General features: G+C 39.7%; 1 protein-coding gene and 1 pseudogene across 1 annotated transcript in view; one reads left to right on the top strand and one right to left on the bottom strand.

Annotated features, from left to right (window-relative positions):
* Positions 1 to 18,540, bottom strand: part of LOC104681597 — a gene marked incomplete at its 5' end in the record, with an annotated part of 111,151 nt that overhangs the window by 13,216 nt on the left and 79,395 nt on the right.
* LOC115896909 lies at positions 15,331 to 15,870 on the top strand (annotated as a pseudogene).

Raw genomic sequence — 18,540 nt, 5'->3', positions numbered from 1 at the left:
ACTGTCTTTTGGGGACAACTGGGGAAATCTGAACATGGAACATGGATTGTTTATTAGACAATGTTAAGAAATTATTGTTAGTTTTCTAAGGTGCAATAATACTATTGTGGTTATGTAGAAAAGTGTCCTTATCCATAGGAGATGCAGGCTGAGGAAACCCAAGATGTCTGCACTTATTTTTATTGTTTCAATAAAAACAAGGAAAAGTATTAAATGTGATAATAGGCTAACAATAAGTGTTCACTGGTCTACTCTTTCAACTTTTCTATAAATCTGAATCTTTTCAAAATGAAGAATTGAGGGGAAAATAGCAAGGTTTTTTTTTTTTTTTTTTTTTTTTTAAAGAGACAAGGTCTTGATCCATTGCCCAGGCTGGAGTACAAAGACATGATCATAGCTCACTGCAGCCTTGAACTCCTGGGCTCAAGAGATCCTCCCACCTCAACCTCTTGGGTAGTGGGTCTACAGGCACATACTACCACACCAGGTTAATTTTATTTTTTAATATTTTTATAGAGACGGGGTTTCCCTATGTTGACCAGGCTGCTCTCAAACTCCTGGCCTCAAGCAATCTTTCTGCCTTGGCCTCTCAAAGTACTGGGATAACAAGCATGAGCCATTGCACACAGCCCATAGCAAGGTCTTTTGCGGTGTGTTTAAGTGTTGCTTAGTCTATTCCTGTGCTCACAAAATCAACATATACAGGTTGCAAGGACAAAGTGATAGTTTTGATCTAAGAAATTTCTCGTAACATTTCTTCATAAACACTTAGAGAAGCACTAGAAGCAGTAGCCTGTGTCAAGAAGTCACCAAAGAAAGATGATCTGCTTGCCTTAGTCCTAAGCATAATTCTAGACAGAAAAATACAAAAGAAATTCCTCTGCTATTCATTTATTAATAATGTAAAATATAGTGAACACAAGATAGGTTCAGTATCATATAATTTTGATATTTTATATGAACAAAAACAGAAAATTTTTTCTCCAAAATTAGGAAAATCAAAGATACAATTTTCTTTAAAATTCCCTTAGGTAGGTAGGTAGGTACAAATACTAGCTTCCTCAATGTTGTATCAAAATACATGTTATGGTCCAAAACTATCATTATATAACTAGTTTTTTACTTAGAAATAAGTTAGAAAGCAAGAGCACATTATCTGATTTTAGAGGTCCCAAGGAAAATAAGCTCTACCACAAATAAATAGACATAGGAGAAAACAGTTAAGGAAAATGTGCTTAACTCCTTGAAGAAAAAACGAGATATGGTAAATTTGGGGCAACTTGTGCTTGCTTTAGTTAATAATTTTCAAAACTTGTTGAACAATTAAGGTATAAAATCTTTTATCAAATAAATAGCTCTCACTTAAGTCTTACCCGGAAACCACCTTTAAGTTGTAAGTTGGGGAGAGGGGGTCTAGTAGTGAGGCCATTAGCTGGCTCTCACTCTCTTCTGTTAGGGGAGATATGCAGGAACCGTCAACTCCAAGAGGCAGAAGAGCGTGGGTGGAGGTGAGAGGAAGGGGGAACAGAGGGAGAGGAAGCAGGTTACTGCTAAGTTCTGACTCAAGGGAAGCAGTGTCAGGCAGAGTTAAAGAAGTCAAAGGTTGCTTTCTAGGTAGAGAAGCCCAGTTCATCAGCCTATGAAAGAACACTGGAATTTAGAACACAAATTATTTCTAGGGTATAATGATTGTACACTGGTTAGTGTTACTTAGTACCGTATTTCTAAGGACACCAAGCTTGCTGATGGGACAGAGGAAGGTTGATTTCATAACTTGACTATCATGAATAATGCTGCAATGTCTATGGGAGTGCAGATATCTCTTCAACATATTAATTTCAGTTCCCAATAGGTATATCACTTTGAATCCTAGACAATCAAGGCTCAGCACTAAGACATTCTGCAAGACTTCTTCCTTTCTTTCAGTTTAGTATATTCTATCCAGATGCCTCATTTATTGGTTGATTATAATTTAAGCATTTTCACTAACTATCTTATTTAATACTCACTGAAATCCAATGAAGAAATGCACAGTTAGGGATATTAAGTAACTTGTCCACAGTCATTGTTAGTACAAGGTGCAGCCAGATTTCCATATAGGTCCTTTTGACACGAAAGCCTGTGCTCTTGACCACATGTGGTCCTTGGCACTAGGGGAACATATACTCATAGCCCTAAAGATTACCATATATTTGGGGATCCCAAAAAGACTAGACTTGTTCTGGGATCAGTACTAGGGCCAAAGCATGGAAATGACAGGTATCAGTTCACATCAAAGAAAAACCATTCAAAATGCACAACTACAGTACTCCCAGACTGCTTTGTGTATAGTAAGCACTCCTATTCCAAGGGACCAAGCCTTCGCTTACTCTGTGGTCTCTTTCCACTCAAAGATTCTTTGGTCCTATGTGTTCCCACACCTCCATAAATCTCCCCAAACAGATTACAGATAAAATAAAAACTATGCAAAGTATCAAAATACAAAATTTTTCTAAAAATGTAAAAAAACTTTCAAAAAATTTCAGACATCTTTTTTTTGCAAGTCCACCTAATCCCAATCATATGAAAATTATAGAAATAGAGACATCAGAACTAGTTTACATTTGAGTATCTACAAATAGTCTTTCCAACCAAAGGAAGAACATTTTAAATAACTTGCCTAAAAGAAAAGCAAACATATCTCCAAAAATAGCCCCACAAAACAAATGCATTAGGAAGACAAACTCAAATACTGAAAACATACATTTAACTAGAAAATACTTAATCTTATAGTTTAAATGGATGTTTATGTCAGTTAATTAAAAACATGTCTTAAGTACCCATAGGCTTCTTAGAAGGGCCTGAAATCTAACTGGGAGAGCAGAAGTGACAAAATAGCCCATTTATAATCAAATATCAGTCATCTTATCATCACTTATTAGGCTTAAAAATATGTATTTTGGTGGAATAGTATAAATACAGACATAAAAATATGGTTCACAGTATAAAGTTGATGAGGAGAGAGGCTAAATCAAGTCGAGCCTCCACAGTCCCTTCAGAAGCCAGGTTGGAGATACAGTTCCTCAGCTCCCTCACGTCACTCTTCCAAGAGTATCCTATCCAAAACTGTTCACTGCTGATAGAACCATCATTGTAGATGCACTATGGCTGGCCTACTCATTTTTAAAAACAAATTAACAGCAAACACGTAAAAATTGGGAATTTTCACATGAAAATTCAGATGTGGAATACTGGCCCTAGTGGTTTCCCTTTAAAGAAAGGACACGTAAAAGACCTATGCTTTCCAGTCTGACACTGTCCTTGCATGTATGATACCTGACCCCTGGAGACATATGACTTTGGAGCCCCTGACATGAAGTAAGTGATGGATGACATTGCTGTATTCAGAAAGTAAAGGAAAAGATAGAGGAGGAGAGGTAGGGATCGTGATAATTGATAGAATGGGGATGAAATTTTTAAAAATATGAAAACTGGAGAAGAGGCGATAAAACAAAACAAACAAAAAGCTTTCAAAATATTTCAGTTAAATGGACAACAAACAAAAATAGATAATTCCATGTTTCTACTGACATCCTAGTGTTCACTTCATTCTGCTGTATCCCCAAACACCCTGGTTAACATTTCCAGTGCCCAGGAAATGGAAGAAAGCTGTATGACTCATGTAAATGCTGGCTCAGGATCCCCACGAATCTAGCTAGACCCACCCACCCATCACTACTGCTGATGACTCCCTGCTGGATTTTGCTCCCATACCTACCCTTGGTCAACATGTAGGAAGCATTAGTAAATTTTAGCTATTAGGTGATGTTGTCTATTCACACTTGTTTGACCCAGGGGTAGATGATTAAGCCAACATAATTGTCACTTCAGGAAATACAGAAACTAGAAGTTATTGCAACTGGGTCACCTTAGTAACAGCTCTCAGTATACAAAGTCCATGAGTTCCATATCTATCCCTCCCAAGCTTGGTTGTTAAATCTCCTTTGAGATGTCCCTGTATCTTTCCAATACATAACTTTTTGTAATTCAAAAGGTTTTTTTCTTTTAAATTCATTGTCTCCGTTACTGGAGACAACAAAAACTTAGACAACCATGTTAGTATAAATAAAAAAGCAATTATAGATATTCAGTTCTTCCCTATTGACACATAAGCAAAGTTATGTCTTTATACCTTCTTTATGTTTCCATTTTCATTACCTGTCTTCATTAATGAGACTTCAGAAAATTGCTTTCGATAATAGCTTTTACACACTTACTCTTTCACTTCAAACAGTAGGTACTTAAGTGAAAGAATTACTTTTTCATTAAAAACAAAAACTTTTATTATTGCACAGAAACAAGGTCTATGAAACTTTAAGTGCCTGCCACTCCCACTGCCCTCTTCTGAGGAAAGCAGGGCTATTCCATGTACATTAAGTGCAAACAATTCTGCTGCTACCTTAAGCCACACCCAATTGGAACCAGGGATCAGTGCCTGATCCCTCTGAGCTGGTTTGGTGGAAAATTCTACTCAGGTGCGATGCTTCATATTGCACAGTGGCAAACCAATCCAACCACAGCCTCCTCTCGAAAATAAATGCTAAGTTCATTCCAAATGTCCTTAACTAATATTGGGGTTTTCCCTGACATCTGTTGCACATCCTCATCTTAGAACACCGGAGATCCATCTGGAACAACTGTGTGGCTCAAAGCCCCCATATCTGCACTAAAGCCCACAGATTTCATTTTATCTGTCTTTCCTGAGGTGATCTGGACCTGTCCCTTCCTTGCTTTACCCCTAGAGGAAGCTATATGGCAGGACAGAAAGCAGAAACAGCCTGCAAGAATACCTTTTTCACAAGCCTAAATCTTTTGAGATGGGCATAACCTGGAGGCACAAATGTTCCCTCCCATTCCCTGACACCTTGGCATGCATCTTACAGGACCCAAGAACCTTAACACAATTCCGAAGTGAAGGAAATGGGGAGCACCAGGCCTGGCCTCATGGAGACCTGGGAGTCAGAACCTGAGGTGAGTTGAAAAAAAGACAAAGGGACACCTCTTACCCCAGAGTGTATAGACTGAGATTAAACCTCACCGTGTGGGTAGCAACTGTTTCTTCTGTACTTCAGAATCCCAGGTCTTAGGAGGGGGCCCCTGATGAAAGTCTGTTGGGTGAATTTATTGGCTTGGCAGCTTGGCTTCAGCAGCTTGGTCAAATGTGAGTAGAAATTCAGAAAGAAAGCTCTGCCACAACCAAGGCTAAAAATGCCCCAAGGGTCTGTCCATCTGTCTGTCTCTTGCACACACACATACACAGAGCCCACTAACAGGATCAGCATGGCAGCTACTTCCTTCCTCCAGCATCATTTCTCATTTTAAGGCTGCTTTGAATTATTCTAGATCCAAGGAAGAAGGGAATATATTTCCTTACTTGCTTATTGACACCTTATTCCAAATCAGGTAAGAAAAGAAGAAGATAGTGTTTGAGGGGGGAAGATGTTAGGACCTTTGAGTTATCCAGTCAGTCTCCCAGAATGAGAAGTGAGAAAAGCACAAGGTGCTTTGAGAGCACCAGGTAGTAGTGGCAGCAGAGGCAGCTGGAAAGCAGGTGGTGGATGAAGATCACAGCAGGGCTTGCATGTGACACTGGGGCCCAGACTTCATCTTGTAGGACCTGGATTGTTGCTGATGGGTTATAAGTAGTTTGCCTGTAGAGCTGCGTGACTCACAGACTGAAGAGGGATCAAACTCAGACAAGATTAGTGAGCAGTTACTGTAACAGTCCAGCAATAAATGATGAGAGCCTGAGCTAAATCATTGAAGTTGGGGGTGGAAAGGAGAGGATGAATTTGGGAAACATTTAGAGACTGGAAAAAAGAAGGCTAGACAAAGGTAGGGCTGAGGCTGCTAAGGTAAGAAGTGAAACTAGCTTACTATGCGGGAATGAGAAGAAGGTCAGAAGTCAAGCAAAACTATAATAGTGGTGAGACAGAGAATAGTAGTAGGAAAATCAGTGAGTCCCAGTCAAGTCATACAAGGAGAGCTCGAGATGATGACGTTCCTTTTGATAAGCCTCCTAGTTTGTGGTGACTCAAACTGGTTTAAGATACAAGGCTGTCAAATTGTCCCTGTTTGCAGATGACATGATTGTATATTTAGAAAACCCCATTGTCTCAGCCCAAAATCTCCTTAAGCTGATAAGCAACTTCAGCAAAGCCTCAGGATACAAAATTCATGTGCAAAAATCACAAGCATTCTTATACACCAGTAACAGACAAACAGAGAGCCAAATCATGAATGAACTTCCATTCACAATTGCTTCAAAGAGAATAAAATATCTAGGAATCCAACTTACAAGGGATGTAAAGGACCTCTTCAAGGAGAACTACAAACCACTGCTCAGTGAAATCAAAGAGGACACAAACAAATGGAAGAACATACCATGCTCATGGATAGGAAGAATCAATATCGTGAAAATGGCCATACTGCCCAAGGTTATTTATAGATTCAATGCCATCCCTATCAAGCTACCAATGAGTTTCTTCACAGAATTGGAAAAAACTGCTTTAAAATTCACATGGAACCAAAAAAGAGCCCGCATTGCCAAGACAATCCTAAGTCAAAAGAACAAAGCTGGAGGCATCACGCTACCTGACTTCAAACTATACTACAAGGCTATAGTAACCAAAACAGCATGGTACTGGTACCAAAACAGAGATATAGACCAATGGAACAGAACAGAGTCCTCAGAAATAATACCACACATCTACAGCCATCTGATCTTTGACAAACCCGAGAGAAACAAGAAATGGGGAAAGGATTCCCTATTTAATAAATGGTGCTGGGAAAATTGGCTAGCCATAAGTAGAAAGCTGAAACTGGATCCTTTCCTTATTCCTTATACGAAAATTAATTCAAGATGGATTAGAGACTTAAATGTTAGACCTAATACCATAAAAACACTAGAAGAAAACCTAGGTAGTACCATTTAGGACATAGGCATGGGCAAGGACTTCATGTCTAAAACACCAAAAGCAACGGCAGCAAAAGCCAAAATTGACAAATGGGATCTAATTAAACTAAAGAGCTTCTGCACAGCAAAAGAAACTACCATCAGAGTGAACAGGCAACCTACAGAATAGGAGAAAATTTTTGCAATCTACTCATCTGACAAAGGGCTAATATCCAGAACCTACAAAGAACTCAAACAAATTTATAAGAAAAAAACAAACAACCCCATCAAAAAGTGGGCAAAGGATATGAACAGACATTTCTCAAAAGAAGACATTCATACAGCCAACAGACACATGAAAAAATGCTCATCATCACTCGCCATCAGAGAAATGCAAATCAAAACCACAATGAGATACCATCTCACACCAGTTAGAATGGCAATCATTAAAAAGTCAGGAAACAACAGGTGCTGGAGAGGATGTGGAGAAATAGGAACACTTTTACACTGTTGGTGGGATTGTAAACTAGTTCAATCATTATGGAAAACAGTATGGCAATTCCTCAAGGATCTAGAACTAGATGTACCATATGACCCAGCCATCCCACTACTGGGTATATACCCAAAGGATTATAAATCATGCTGCTATAAAGACACATGCACACGTATGTTTATTGCGGCACTATTCACAATAGCAAAGACTTGGAATCAACCCAAATGTCCATCAGTGACAGACTGGATTAAGAAAATGTGGCACATATACACCATGGAATATTATGCAGCCATAAAAAAGGATGAGTTTGCGTCCTTTGTAGGGACATGGATGCAGCTGGAAACCATCATTCTTAGCAAACTATCACAAGAAGAGAAAACCAAACACCGCATGTTCTCACTCATAGGTGGGAACTGAACAACAAGATCACTTGGACTCGGGAAGGGGAACATCACACATCGGGGCCTATCATGGGGAGGGAGGAGGGGGGAGGGATTGCATTGGGAGTTATACCTGATATAAATGACAGATTGATGGGTGCTGACGAGTTGATGGGTGCAGCACACCAACATGGCACAAGTATACATATGTAACAAACCTGCATGTTATGCACATGTACCCTAGAACTTAAAGTATAATAAAAAAAAAAAAAAAAGATACAAGGCTGGCTAGACACCAACCTCCAAGAGACCTGCATTTTCTTCCAGCTACAGCTCTGGCTCCTGGAGCGGCTATGAGTGAGTGGTGGAAACCTGCCCCTTAGAGAAGCTGCAGCTGGTCAGCATCATGCAAGGGACTGCTGAGATGGTAGCATGCTGGTAATGAAGTGTTATGGAGCCACTCCATCCCTTATTCATCCTTTTTCTCAAACACATAGAGAGCAAGAGTATATAAACTATCTTGTTCATTGTCCCCTTTCACACAGGATTGTTTTGGGGAACATAATACTCACGCCATTTACACATACTTCTTATAACATTTTATGAGCCATGATATTCTACTTAAAAACATAAAAATAAAAATACCCCTATTTCTTCTGACTTCCAATTGTCTCTAAGTAATAACTGTTCCCACTGTATTTATGACACAAATTCACTCATTCTTTCACAGTGCCTATCACAGGGCAGTTAGAATCCCGTGCTACAGCTGTGCAGCCCACACCCCTCTCCTCCTTAGTCATCATGTACACTTAGGATTTGTGTGAATTCCAATCCCCTGACCTTCCTCCCCTTTGCAGCTGCCCTTCTGACCCTGAAATTTGCTTGGGTGTTTTTTCTCCTCCCTTTCTCAACTGGGGATTTCCAAGCCAGCCTAATAGCTTCTTCCAACAATAATAAAGCAAAGAAGAATTTTTAAAAATGTATATCTGTGTCTATAAAACAATATGATGAATTCTATCACAAAAAACAAGCACACCATAGAACATATGACTATCTGTTCCATTGTGCCATCCTTCTTTCTCTTCCTGAACTGGCCTTGTGTTTGTGTCCATAGCACACGAACCAGCTACAGAATTGCAGGTGGAGAATCCAGGTACCTAGGTACCTTTAAAAGTCTATTCAGTGAAAATCGCTGGCTATTGATGTGATGGTTAATTTTATGTGTCAACTTGGCTAGGCCATGGTACCTAGTTTTTCATAAAAGATCAGTCTAAATGTTATGAAGGTATATATTTAAAGGTGAGTAACATTTTATTCAGTGGACTTCAAGTAAAGCAGATTATCCTCCATATAGTGGGTGGGCCTTCTCCAATCAGTAGAAGGCCTTAAGAGCAAAGACCATGATCTCTCAAAGAAAGAATTTTCCTCAAGACTGCAACGTAGAGACCTTGCCTGAGTTTCCAGCCTGATGCCCTGCAGAATTTGGACTCAAGACTGCAATATCAGCTCTTTCCTGAATTTCTAGCCTGCTGGCCTGCCCTACAGATTTCAGATCTCCCAGCCCGACTGCATGAGCTAATTCCTTAAAATAAATAAATCTCTGTGTGTGTATGTGTGCTGTAACTAATATATCCTATTGGTCTGTTTCTCTGGAGAACCCTAACTAACACAACTGTCTACCATATTACTGTATAAAAGACTTATGACTCACCTTTACTACATTTCAGGGAAGTAGAAACACCTGCCATAATCCACATTTTACAGTTTTATGGAAAGTGTGCAGGACTTTTACCAAGCTGAGTTAGGAAGCCAGAGTGCTTCACCCAGCTCCGTAATTAACTGCCCATATACTACCACACAAGAAAATTACTTAACATCTTCAACTTGCTCATATTCTAAACATGAATAATCATATCTACTTCACTAGATATTATTAAAATGAAATAATATATGTAAATCCTGTAATATGATGCCTGCTCAGCACGTACTACTCAATACATTTCCATAGCATTTATTATAAAACAAAAAGATAAAATAAAAACTAGACATCAAGTATTTAGAATTGCAGTGATTATAGCTATATGACCAAAAATATATCATTTTGAGGACTTGAAAAAAAATCTACCTCCCTTCACATCACCTGCATGCTGTCGCCTAAATTTCTAGTAACAGATACATTCTTTTGATTTAAAGCTTTTTATATCTAACCAAACTACCCATGGATGAAAAATATTAAGTAGCACAGTATCAGTTATTTATACTTCAGTATAAATAAGGCCACGAGACCATGTCCTGCAGAAGTGTTTAGATAAAACAAAAGGGAACACTGAGGCTCCTAGAAGTAGATAAGCTGCCTACATCATGATTTTTCCTGGAGCCATTTCTGACAATCACAGAGACAGAGATTCAAGGAGTCAAATGAGTGTGTCCTAACAGAAACAGCCTAGCCCAATTCAGAATACCACTCAAAAGAAATATGGCCTGGAACACTTTAATTGTGACAATCCACCTCTCTGCTTCCCTAGTTTTCTCTCTCTCTCTCTCTCTCTCTCTCTCTCTCTCTCTGTGCGTGTGTGTGTGTGAGAGAGAGAGAGAAAGAGAGAGAGAGAGAGCGCGTCTTGCTCTGTCATCTAGGCTGAAGTGTGGTGGTAAGATCACAGCTCACTGTGTGGTGGTGAGATCCCAGCTCATGGCAGCCCTGACCTTCCAGGCTCAAGCAATCCTCCCACCTCAGCCTCCCAAGCAGCTGGACTACAGGTGTGCCACCACACCTGCCTAATTTTTTTATTTTTTGAAGAGATGGGCAAAGAGTGGCCAGGGGATTGTCTCACTGTGTTGCTCAGGCTGATCTGGAACTCCTGGGCTCAAGCAATCCTCCCGCCTCAGCCTTCCAAAGTGCTGGGATTACAGGCATAAGCCACCATGCTCAGCCCTGCTTCTCTAGTTGAAAGTAAAAGCTCATCATTACTGCTCTGTTGAGTCATAGGGACAGATGGCCTTACCTTCTCACCTGCCTTCCTGATTCTCTAGGTAGAATATAATCTTTGACGTGATCTGATGGGAGTTTGAAAATCTGCTACCAAAAACTGCTACCATAATGTCTGAAATGCTCCCATTAGAGCAATTCTAAGCCACTGGGAGATTTTGAGTTTTATCATCTTCTAAAACACAAGGATAGCTAAATTGAACTGGATTACTAAAACGAAATACATAAAGTACATAGTAGGCATTCAATAAATCAGAGCTATGTGTTTTCTTTGTTTTGTTTTGTTTTATTTTGAGATGGAGTCTCGCTCTGTCCCCCAGGCTGGAGTGCAGTGGTGCGATCTTGGCTCACTGCAAGCTCCACCTCCTGGGTTCACGCCATTCTCCTGTCTCAGCCTCCCGAGTAGCTGGGACTACAGGTGCCTGCCACCACACCCGGCTAATTGTTTTGTATTTTTAGTAGACATGGGGTTTCACTATGTTGGCCAGGCTGGTCTCAAACTCCTGATCACAGATGATCCACCCACCGGGGCCTCCCAAAGTGCTGGGATTATAGGCATGAGCCACCATGCCCAGCCAGAGCTATGTTGTTCTTATTCCAAGTCACATTCACCTCTTGCCTGAACAATTATTGCAAAATATCTTCCAACTGATCTTGCTTGCCTCCTTGTCCTCAACAATATATTCTCCATACAGAAGCTAAATCCAGTCTTCAAAGACCTAAGTCAGAGTACATCGTGCCTGTGCTCAAAACCTTCCTGTGGCTTTCCACTTCACTCAGGATAAAATCCAAAGCCTGTACCAAGACCTATAGGGCCTCCTGATGTGCTGTTAGGTCTCTGCTCAAATGGCACCCTTTTAAAGAAAGTTATTCCCCTAAAAGCCTTATGTAACTTTACCCTCCCCACCTATTTACTCTATGCCCCTTATCCTGCTTCACTTTCCTCCCCCGCCACTTATTACCATCTGACATATTATTTATTTACCTGTTTATCTGCTTGTTGTCTGTCTCCTCCACCAAAAAGTAAGCTCTTTGTTTCACTCATGCTGTGTCCCCAGTTCCTAGCATGGTGACAAACCCATAGCAGATGCTCAGAAAATATTTGTGAAACGTGAAAATGAACAGTACAAGAATTTTGCAGGCCGGGCGCGGTGGCTCAAGCCTGTAATCCCAGCACTTTGGGAGGCCGAGACGGGCGGATCACGAGGTCAGGAGATCGAGACCATCCTGGCTAACACGGTGAAACCCCATCTCTACTAAAAATACAAAAAATTAGCCGGGCGAGGTGGCGGGCGCCTGTAGTCCCAGCTACTCGGGAGGCTGAGGCAGGAGAATGGCGTGAACCCGGGAGGCGGAGCTTGCAGTGAGCTGAGATCTGGCCACTGCACTCCAGCCTGGGCAACAGAGCAAGACTCCGTCTCAAAAAAAAAAAAAAAAGAAGAATTTTGCAAAAGCACCTGTACTAACTAGCACACAGTATGTATGTACTCAGTAAGTACCAATTTCCTGCAATAAATATTAGTTTTTTCTTATTTATCCGCATTTATCTTATTTATCATTTCCTGCAATACTTGCCCTGAAGCTTGTTATAGAACAAGAGATTTAAAGCACAACATAGTCTCACAACCCACAGTTAAACCCTCCTAACCATAAATCAAAAATGGGATTGCTCTCAGCAAGCTAACTAGGGAGATAACAGAGAACTGAGGCTAGACCTGGCCCTGTAGTCTGGCAGAGCTCTTTGCCTCCTGACCCAGCTTCACTACTTATTAGCTATAGGACTTTGGACAAACTACTTAAACTTTCTGAGCTTTGGCTTTCCAATTTATAAAGAACATCTACCTCTTAGGTTGGTGTTAGGATTAAATGACCTAATGCCCATTGCCAAGCACAGAGCCTGACTCATAGGAAGTGCTTAAGAAATGCCCACTACTGTTAATGTTGTTGGTCAGCATCAATAAAAATACTGTTGATACGAAATGCCTGTCTTTATAACTTCATTTCTTTTACATTCTCATTTATGGTTATCTCGGCAGTTACAGGGAGCTGATAAAGTTCCAAAACAGTTTTTAAAGGATTTAAAAATAGGAAATAATCATAGTCATTTGTTTATAAAAAGCAAAGCTTGGCCAGATGCGGTGGCTCATGCCTGTATTCCCAGCACTTTGGAAGGCCAAGTTGGGCAGATCACGAGGTCAGGAGATCGAAACCACCCTGGCCAACATGGTGAAACCCCGTCTCTACTAAAAATACAAAAATTAGGGTACTTTGTGGTGTGGTGGGGCACGCCCGTAGTCCCAGTTACTCAGGAGGCTGAGGCTGAGGCAGGAGAATCACTTGAACTCGGGAGATGGAGGTTGCAGTGAGCCAAGATTGTGTCACTGCACTCCAGCCTGGCGACACAGCGAGACTCCGTCAAAAAAAAAAAAAAAAAAAGCAGGGCTCTCATTTCAGAAAAAACTATTTTTCACTTCCCTAGTATCCTGAAACATCTGCATCTCAGACTTCCTGATTCTTTTGCTTTAATAAACAGACGGGTGTGCCTGGAGTCATGGTGATTACCCATGTTCTAGAAATAAACTTGAGAAAGCTGTGTTGCCTGCTTAATACTCCCATAAGCTCCAAATATTATTATGTAGTTTTTTTAAAAAAACATTAAATGTCTGGGTTTTCTAAGTCAATTTTAAACATGGAGGGGGGTGTCAGTTCATTTTACAAAACATGCAAGTAGAAATAATGTTTTTTAATTTGTAAGTATAAAAAATTTTAAATGCTTAGCTAAACATGGCATATAAACAGGGAAACAATGCAGCATTGAAGAGAGTGTTCTCAACTATGAGGTCTTGCTTCCAATAGTGGCTCTGATAGTTCAGTCACTCAGATCACTGTTCTGGACCTTGTTTCCTCAAAATGACAACTCAGCTTGTGGCTGGACAGAGTAAAAAAAAAACTTCAAGCTGATTCTCATGTGCATTTTATGGCCCAAGTTCGCAGAATCTATGCAGTATGAAAAACTCTGAAACTGAGATTTTATTTTTATTTTTTTTTTTTTGAGACAGGGAATCGCTCTGTCACCAAGGCTGAAGTACAGTGGCACAATCTCAGCCTTAACCTCCCAGGCTCAAACGAGCCTCTCACCTCAGCCTCCCAAGTAGCCGAGACTACAGGCAGGTGCCACCACCATGACCAGTTAATTTTTTTGAGTTTTAGTGGAGACGACGTCTTGTTATGTTGCCCAGTCTAGTCTTGAACTCCTGAGCTCAAGCAACCTACCTGCCTCGGCCTCCCAAAGTGCTGGGATTATAGGCGTGAGCCACCCTCACCCAGCTGAGATTTTTTAAATTTTAGATTTCCCTGGCAAAACTAAGAGAATATCCTCTCTGGAGAAATGTACCTTCAATCCTAGCCTCTAAAAATTACCACAGATAAAGTTCAGTCAAAAATGAGCTCGTGGTGAGACAGGACTAGCCGACTAAGAATCCCTAAGCCTAGCTGGGAAGGTGACCCCATCTACCTTTAAACACAGTGCTTGCAACTTAGCTCACACCCGGCCAATCACGTAGTAAGAGAGCTCACTAAAATGCTAATTAGGCAAACACAGGAGGTAAGGAAACAGTCAATCATCTATTGCCTGAGAGCACAGAGGGAGGGACAGTGATCAGGACATAAACCCAGGCATTCGAGCAGGCAACAGCAACCCCCCTTGGGTCCTCTCCCATTTTATGGGAGCTCTGTTTTCACTCTATTAAATCTTGCAACTGCAAAAAAAAAAAAAAAAAAAAAAAAAAAATGAGCTGGTGGTAAAAAGTCACAAAGCAGCCAGGCACAGTGGCTTACGCCTGTAATCCCAGCACTTTGGGAGACGGAGGTGGGCAGATCACCTAAGGTCAGGTGTTCAAGATCAGCCTGGTCAACATGGTGAAACCCTGTCTCTACTGAAAATACAAAAATTAGCCAGGCGATGGTGGCGGGCACCTGTAATCCCAGCTACTTGGGAGGCTGAAGCAGGAGAATCGCTTGAATACGGGAGGTAGAGGTTACAGTGAGCCGAGATCATGCCATTGCACTCCAGCCTGGGCAACAAGAAAGTCACAAAGTACACAATGAAACAAGGCCCCACTGGTGAAACTATAGAAACAATAGACACAAACCCATAGGCAAAAACTTCAGGTATGTTAATTATCAGATATTACCTATAAAATAAACATATTTTATATATTTAAATAGAGGGACAAGAGTATCAAAAGTAGGAGTTAGGAATAAGAGATTATCAAAAATACCAAGCAATGAAAAATATAATAAAATACAATAATATAAATTAAAATTCAGTGAACAAAGAATATATATATACAAAGAACCCACTCAAATCAGTAAAAAACATACAAACAACCAAACAAGAAAAATGGCAAATGAAATGGACAGGCATTTTGCAGAAGAGGAAACATATATGGCTAATAAACATACAAAAAGATATAAACTATGAAAAAATGTGTGGGGCTCTTCCTCTTCCCCAAGTGGCCTGAGGTAATCTGTGAAAATGGTTCACTATTCACTTGACGCAGACAACCACACAAAATCATGCAAATCAAGAGGTTCAAATCTTCATGTTCACTTTAAGAACACTCATGAAACTGCCCAGGACATCAAGGGTATGCATATATGAAAAGCCATGAAGTATCTGAAAGATGTCACTTTACAGAAACAGTGTGTGCCATTCCAACGTTACAATGCTGGAGTTGGCAGGTGTGCCCAGGCCAAGCAATGGGGCTGGACACAAGGTCGGTGGCCCAGAAAGAGTGCTGAATTTTTGCTGCACATGCTTAAAAATGCAGAGAGTAATGCTGAACTTAAGGGCTTAGAGGGAGATTCTCTGGTCATTGAGCATATCCAAATGAACAAAGCACCTAAGACGTGTCGCTGGACCTACAGAGCTTGTGGTTGGATCAACCCATACATGAGCTCTGCCTGTCACATCGAGATGATCCTTACTGAAAAGGAACAAATTGCTCCTAAACCAGAAGAGGGGGTTGCCTAGAAGAAAAAGATATCCCAGAAGAAACTGAAGAAACAAAAACTTAACAGCACGGGAGTAAATTCAGCATTAAAATAAATACAATTAAAAGTAAAAAAAAAAAAAAAGAAAAAGAAAAGATGTGTGGCATCATTAACAATCAGGGTAAAGCAAATCAAGCCCACAATGAGGTTAACAGATTGCATGTATTCAACTGGAAAAAAAATTAAGTCTAATATTACTATGTGTTGAAAAGAATGTGGCTCCTCATGCTCGCTTAGACATGGCTGAGGAAAGTATAAATTGGCACAGGCATTTTGAAAAAGAGTTTGGCATTATTTCCTAAAGTTGAACTTTTATGTATATCCAGCAATTCTACTAAGAATTGATCCAGTAATTCCACTAAGCATATATATAAGAAAAACTGCACGTGAACAGTAAGAGGCATGTACAAGAAAACTCATAATGGCACTCATACAGTAAAGGCCTGAAAACAAATGTCCACTTACAAGACAGCAAATGAGCAAACTGTGGTATAGTCATACAAAAGTCAAAACAAATAAACTATAGTGAACAATATTATTAGCAATACTATTAGCAATAGCATATTAAGTGAAAAATGTTAGTTTCAAATAATTACACAAAGTATGATAACGTTTTTTATTAAGTTAAAAGTAACTAAAATTTTAAAATTTAAACTTTTTACACTAGGCGCAGTGGCTCATACCTGTAGTCCCAGCTACTCAAGAGGATGAGGTGGGAGGATCACTTTTTTGAGCCCAGGAGTTTGAAGCTGCAGTGAGCTATGATGGCACCACTGCACTCCAGCCTGAGCAACAGAGTGAGACTCCACCTCTAAGAAAACACATAAATAAATTAAAAATTTTAATTTTTTAGGAATAAATAGACTAGCAATAAAACTCTGTGAACAGGGAAACAAGAGAATGATGAAATATGTTTCAGAATGATGGTTATCTTGAGTAAGAAGACTCAGGCCAATGGAAAAAGAGACCATATCATTAGACATAGGTTACTACCAAGATCTTAGCTTTTGTTTTGAGTGGGGGTATATAGGTACTTATCAGATAGATAGAAAGATAGAGTAATGTAAAAATAAATAGGTATGGAAGTATAGAATCTCTTCAATACACTGATTTCCCTTTTTTTTTTTTTTTTTTTTTTTTTTTTTTGATATATACCCAGCAGCAAGAACTACTATATGCTGGATCATGTAGTAGTTCTATTTTTAGTTTTTTGAGGAACCTCCATATTTTGTTTTCCATAATGGCTGTACTAACTTACATTCCTACCAATGAGCATTCTCCTTTCCCTGAATCCCTGCTAGCATTTGTTATTTTCTTTTTGATAATAGACATTTTTACCAGAGTGCGATGATATCCCATTGTAGTTTTAATTTGCATTTCCTTGACAATTAGTGATGTTAAGCATCTTTTCATACACCTGTTGGTCGTTTGTATGTCTTCTTTAGGGAAATATCTATTTAGATCTTTTGCCTATTTTTTAATCAGATTATTTGTTTTTTTGCTCTTGAGTTGTTTGAGTTCCTCACATATTCTGGTTATTAATCACTTGTCAGATGAATAGCTAGCAAATATTTTTTCCCCATTCTGTGGGCTGTCTCTTCTCTTGTTGATTGTTTCCTCTGAAGCTTTTTGGCTTGATGTTATCCCACTTGTCAATTTGGTTTCCTGTGCTTTTGAGGTCTTACTGAAGAAATCTTTGCCCAGACCAATGTACTGAGGCATTTCAATAGCAAGATATGAAATCAACCTAAGTGTCCATCAATGGATGAAATTATAAGGAAATTGTGAGATATATATATACACAAACACACACACACAATGGAATATTATTCAGTCATGAAGAAGAATGAAATTCTGTCATTTACAGCAACATAGATAGAACTGGAAGGCATTATGTTAAGTGAAGTAAGCCAAGCACAAAGAGAAAAATACCGCCTGTTCTCACTCATGTTGGAGTTAAAATAGTGGATCTCATGAAGATAGAGAATTGAAAGATGTTTACCAGAAGCTGGGAAGGTTGGACGGAGAGGGGAGATGAAGAGAGGGTGGTTAATGAGTACAAAAATACACTCAGAAGGAACAAGATCTAGTGTTTGGTAGCAATACAGGATAGCTGTGGTTATACTTTATTGTATAGTTCTAAATAGCTAGAAGAGGTTTGGAATGTCTCCCAGCACAAAGGAATGATAAATGTTTGAGGTGATGAATATCCCAATTGCAATTTGATCATTACACATTATGCTTGTATCAAAATACCACATGTAAGCTAGCCTCAGTGGTGCATAAATATAGTCCTACTACTTGGGAGACTGAGGTGGGATGATCACTAGAATCTAGGAATACAAGGCTGTAGTATACTTTACACCTGTGAATGACCACTGCACTCCAGCCTGGGCAACACAGAGAGACCCTGTCTCTTAAAAAACACAAAACAAAAAAATATATACCCCATAAATATGTACAACTATTAGTATCCATAAAAATTAAAAACAAGGTTGAATCTGATGGGTCACACCTGTAATCCCAGCACTTTGGGAGGCCAGGGTGAGAGGATCACTTGAGCCCAGGAGTTCAAGGCTACAGAGAGCTATGAGTGCACCACTGCACTCCTGCCTGGGCATCAGAGCGAGATCCCATCTCTTAAAAAAAAAATCAATAAATAAAATTGAAAATAAATTTATATAAATTAAAT

This window comes from Rhinopithecus roxellana, chromosome 4, assembly GCF_007565055.1.
Source record: "Rhinopithecus roxellana isolate Shanxi Qingling chromosome 4, ASM756505v1, whole genome shotgun sequence".
NCBI lineage: Eukaryota > Metazoa > Chordata > Mammalia > Primates > Cercopithecidae > Rhinopithecus > Rhinopithecus roxellana.
The sequence above is the reverse complement of the archived record's forward strand: the minus strand, read 5'-3'. Positions and strand labels throughout refer to the sequence as shown.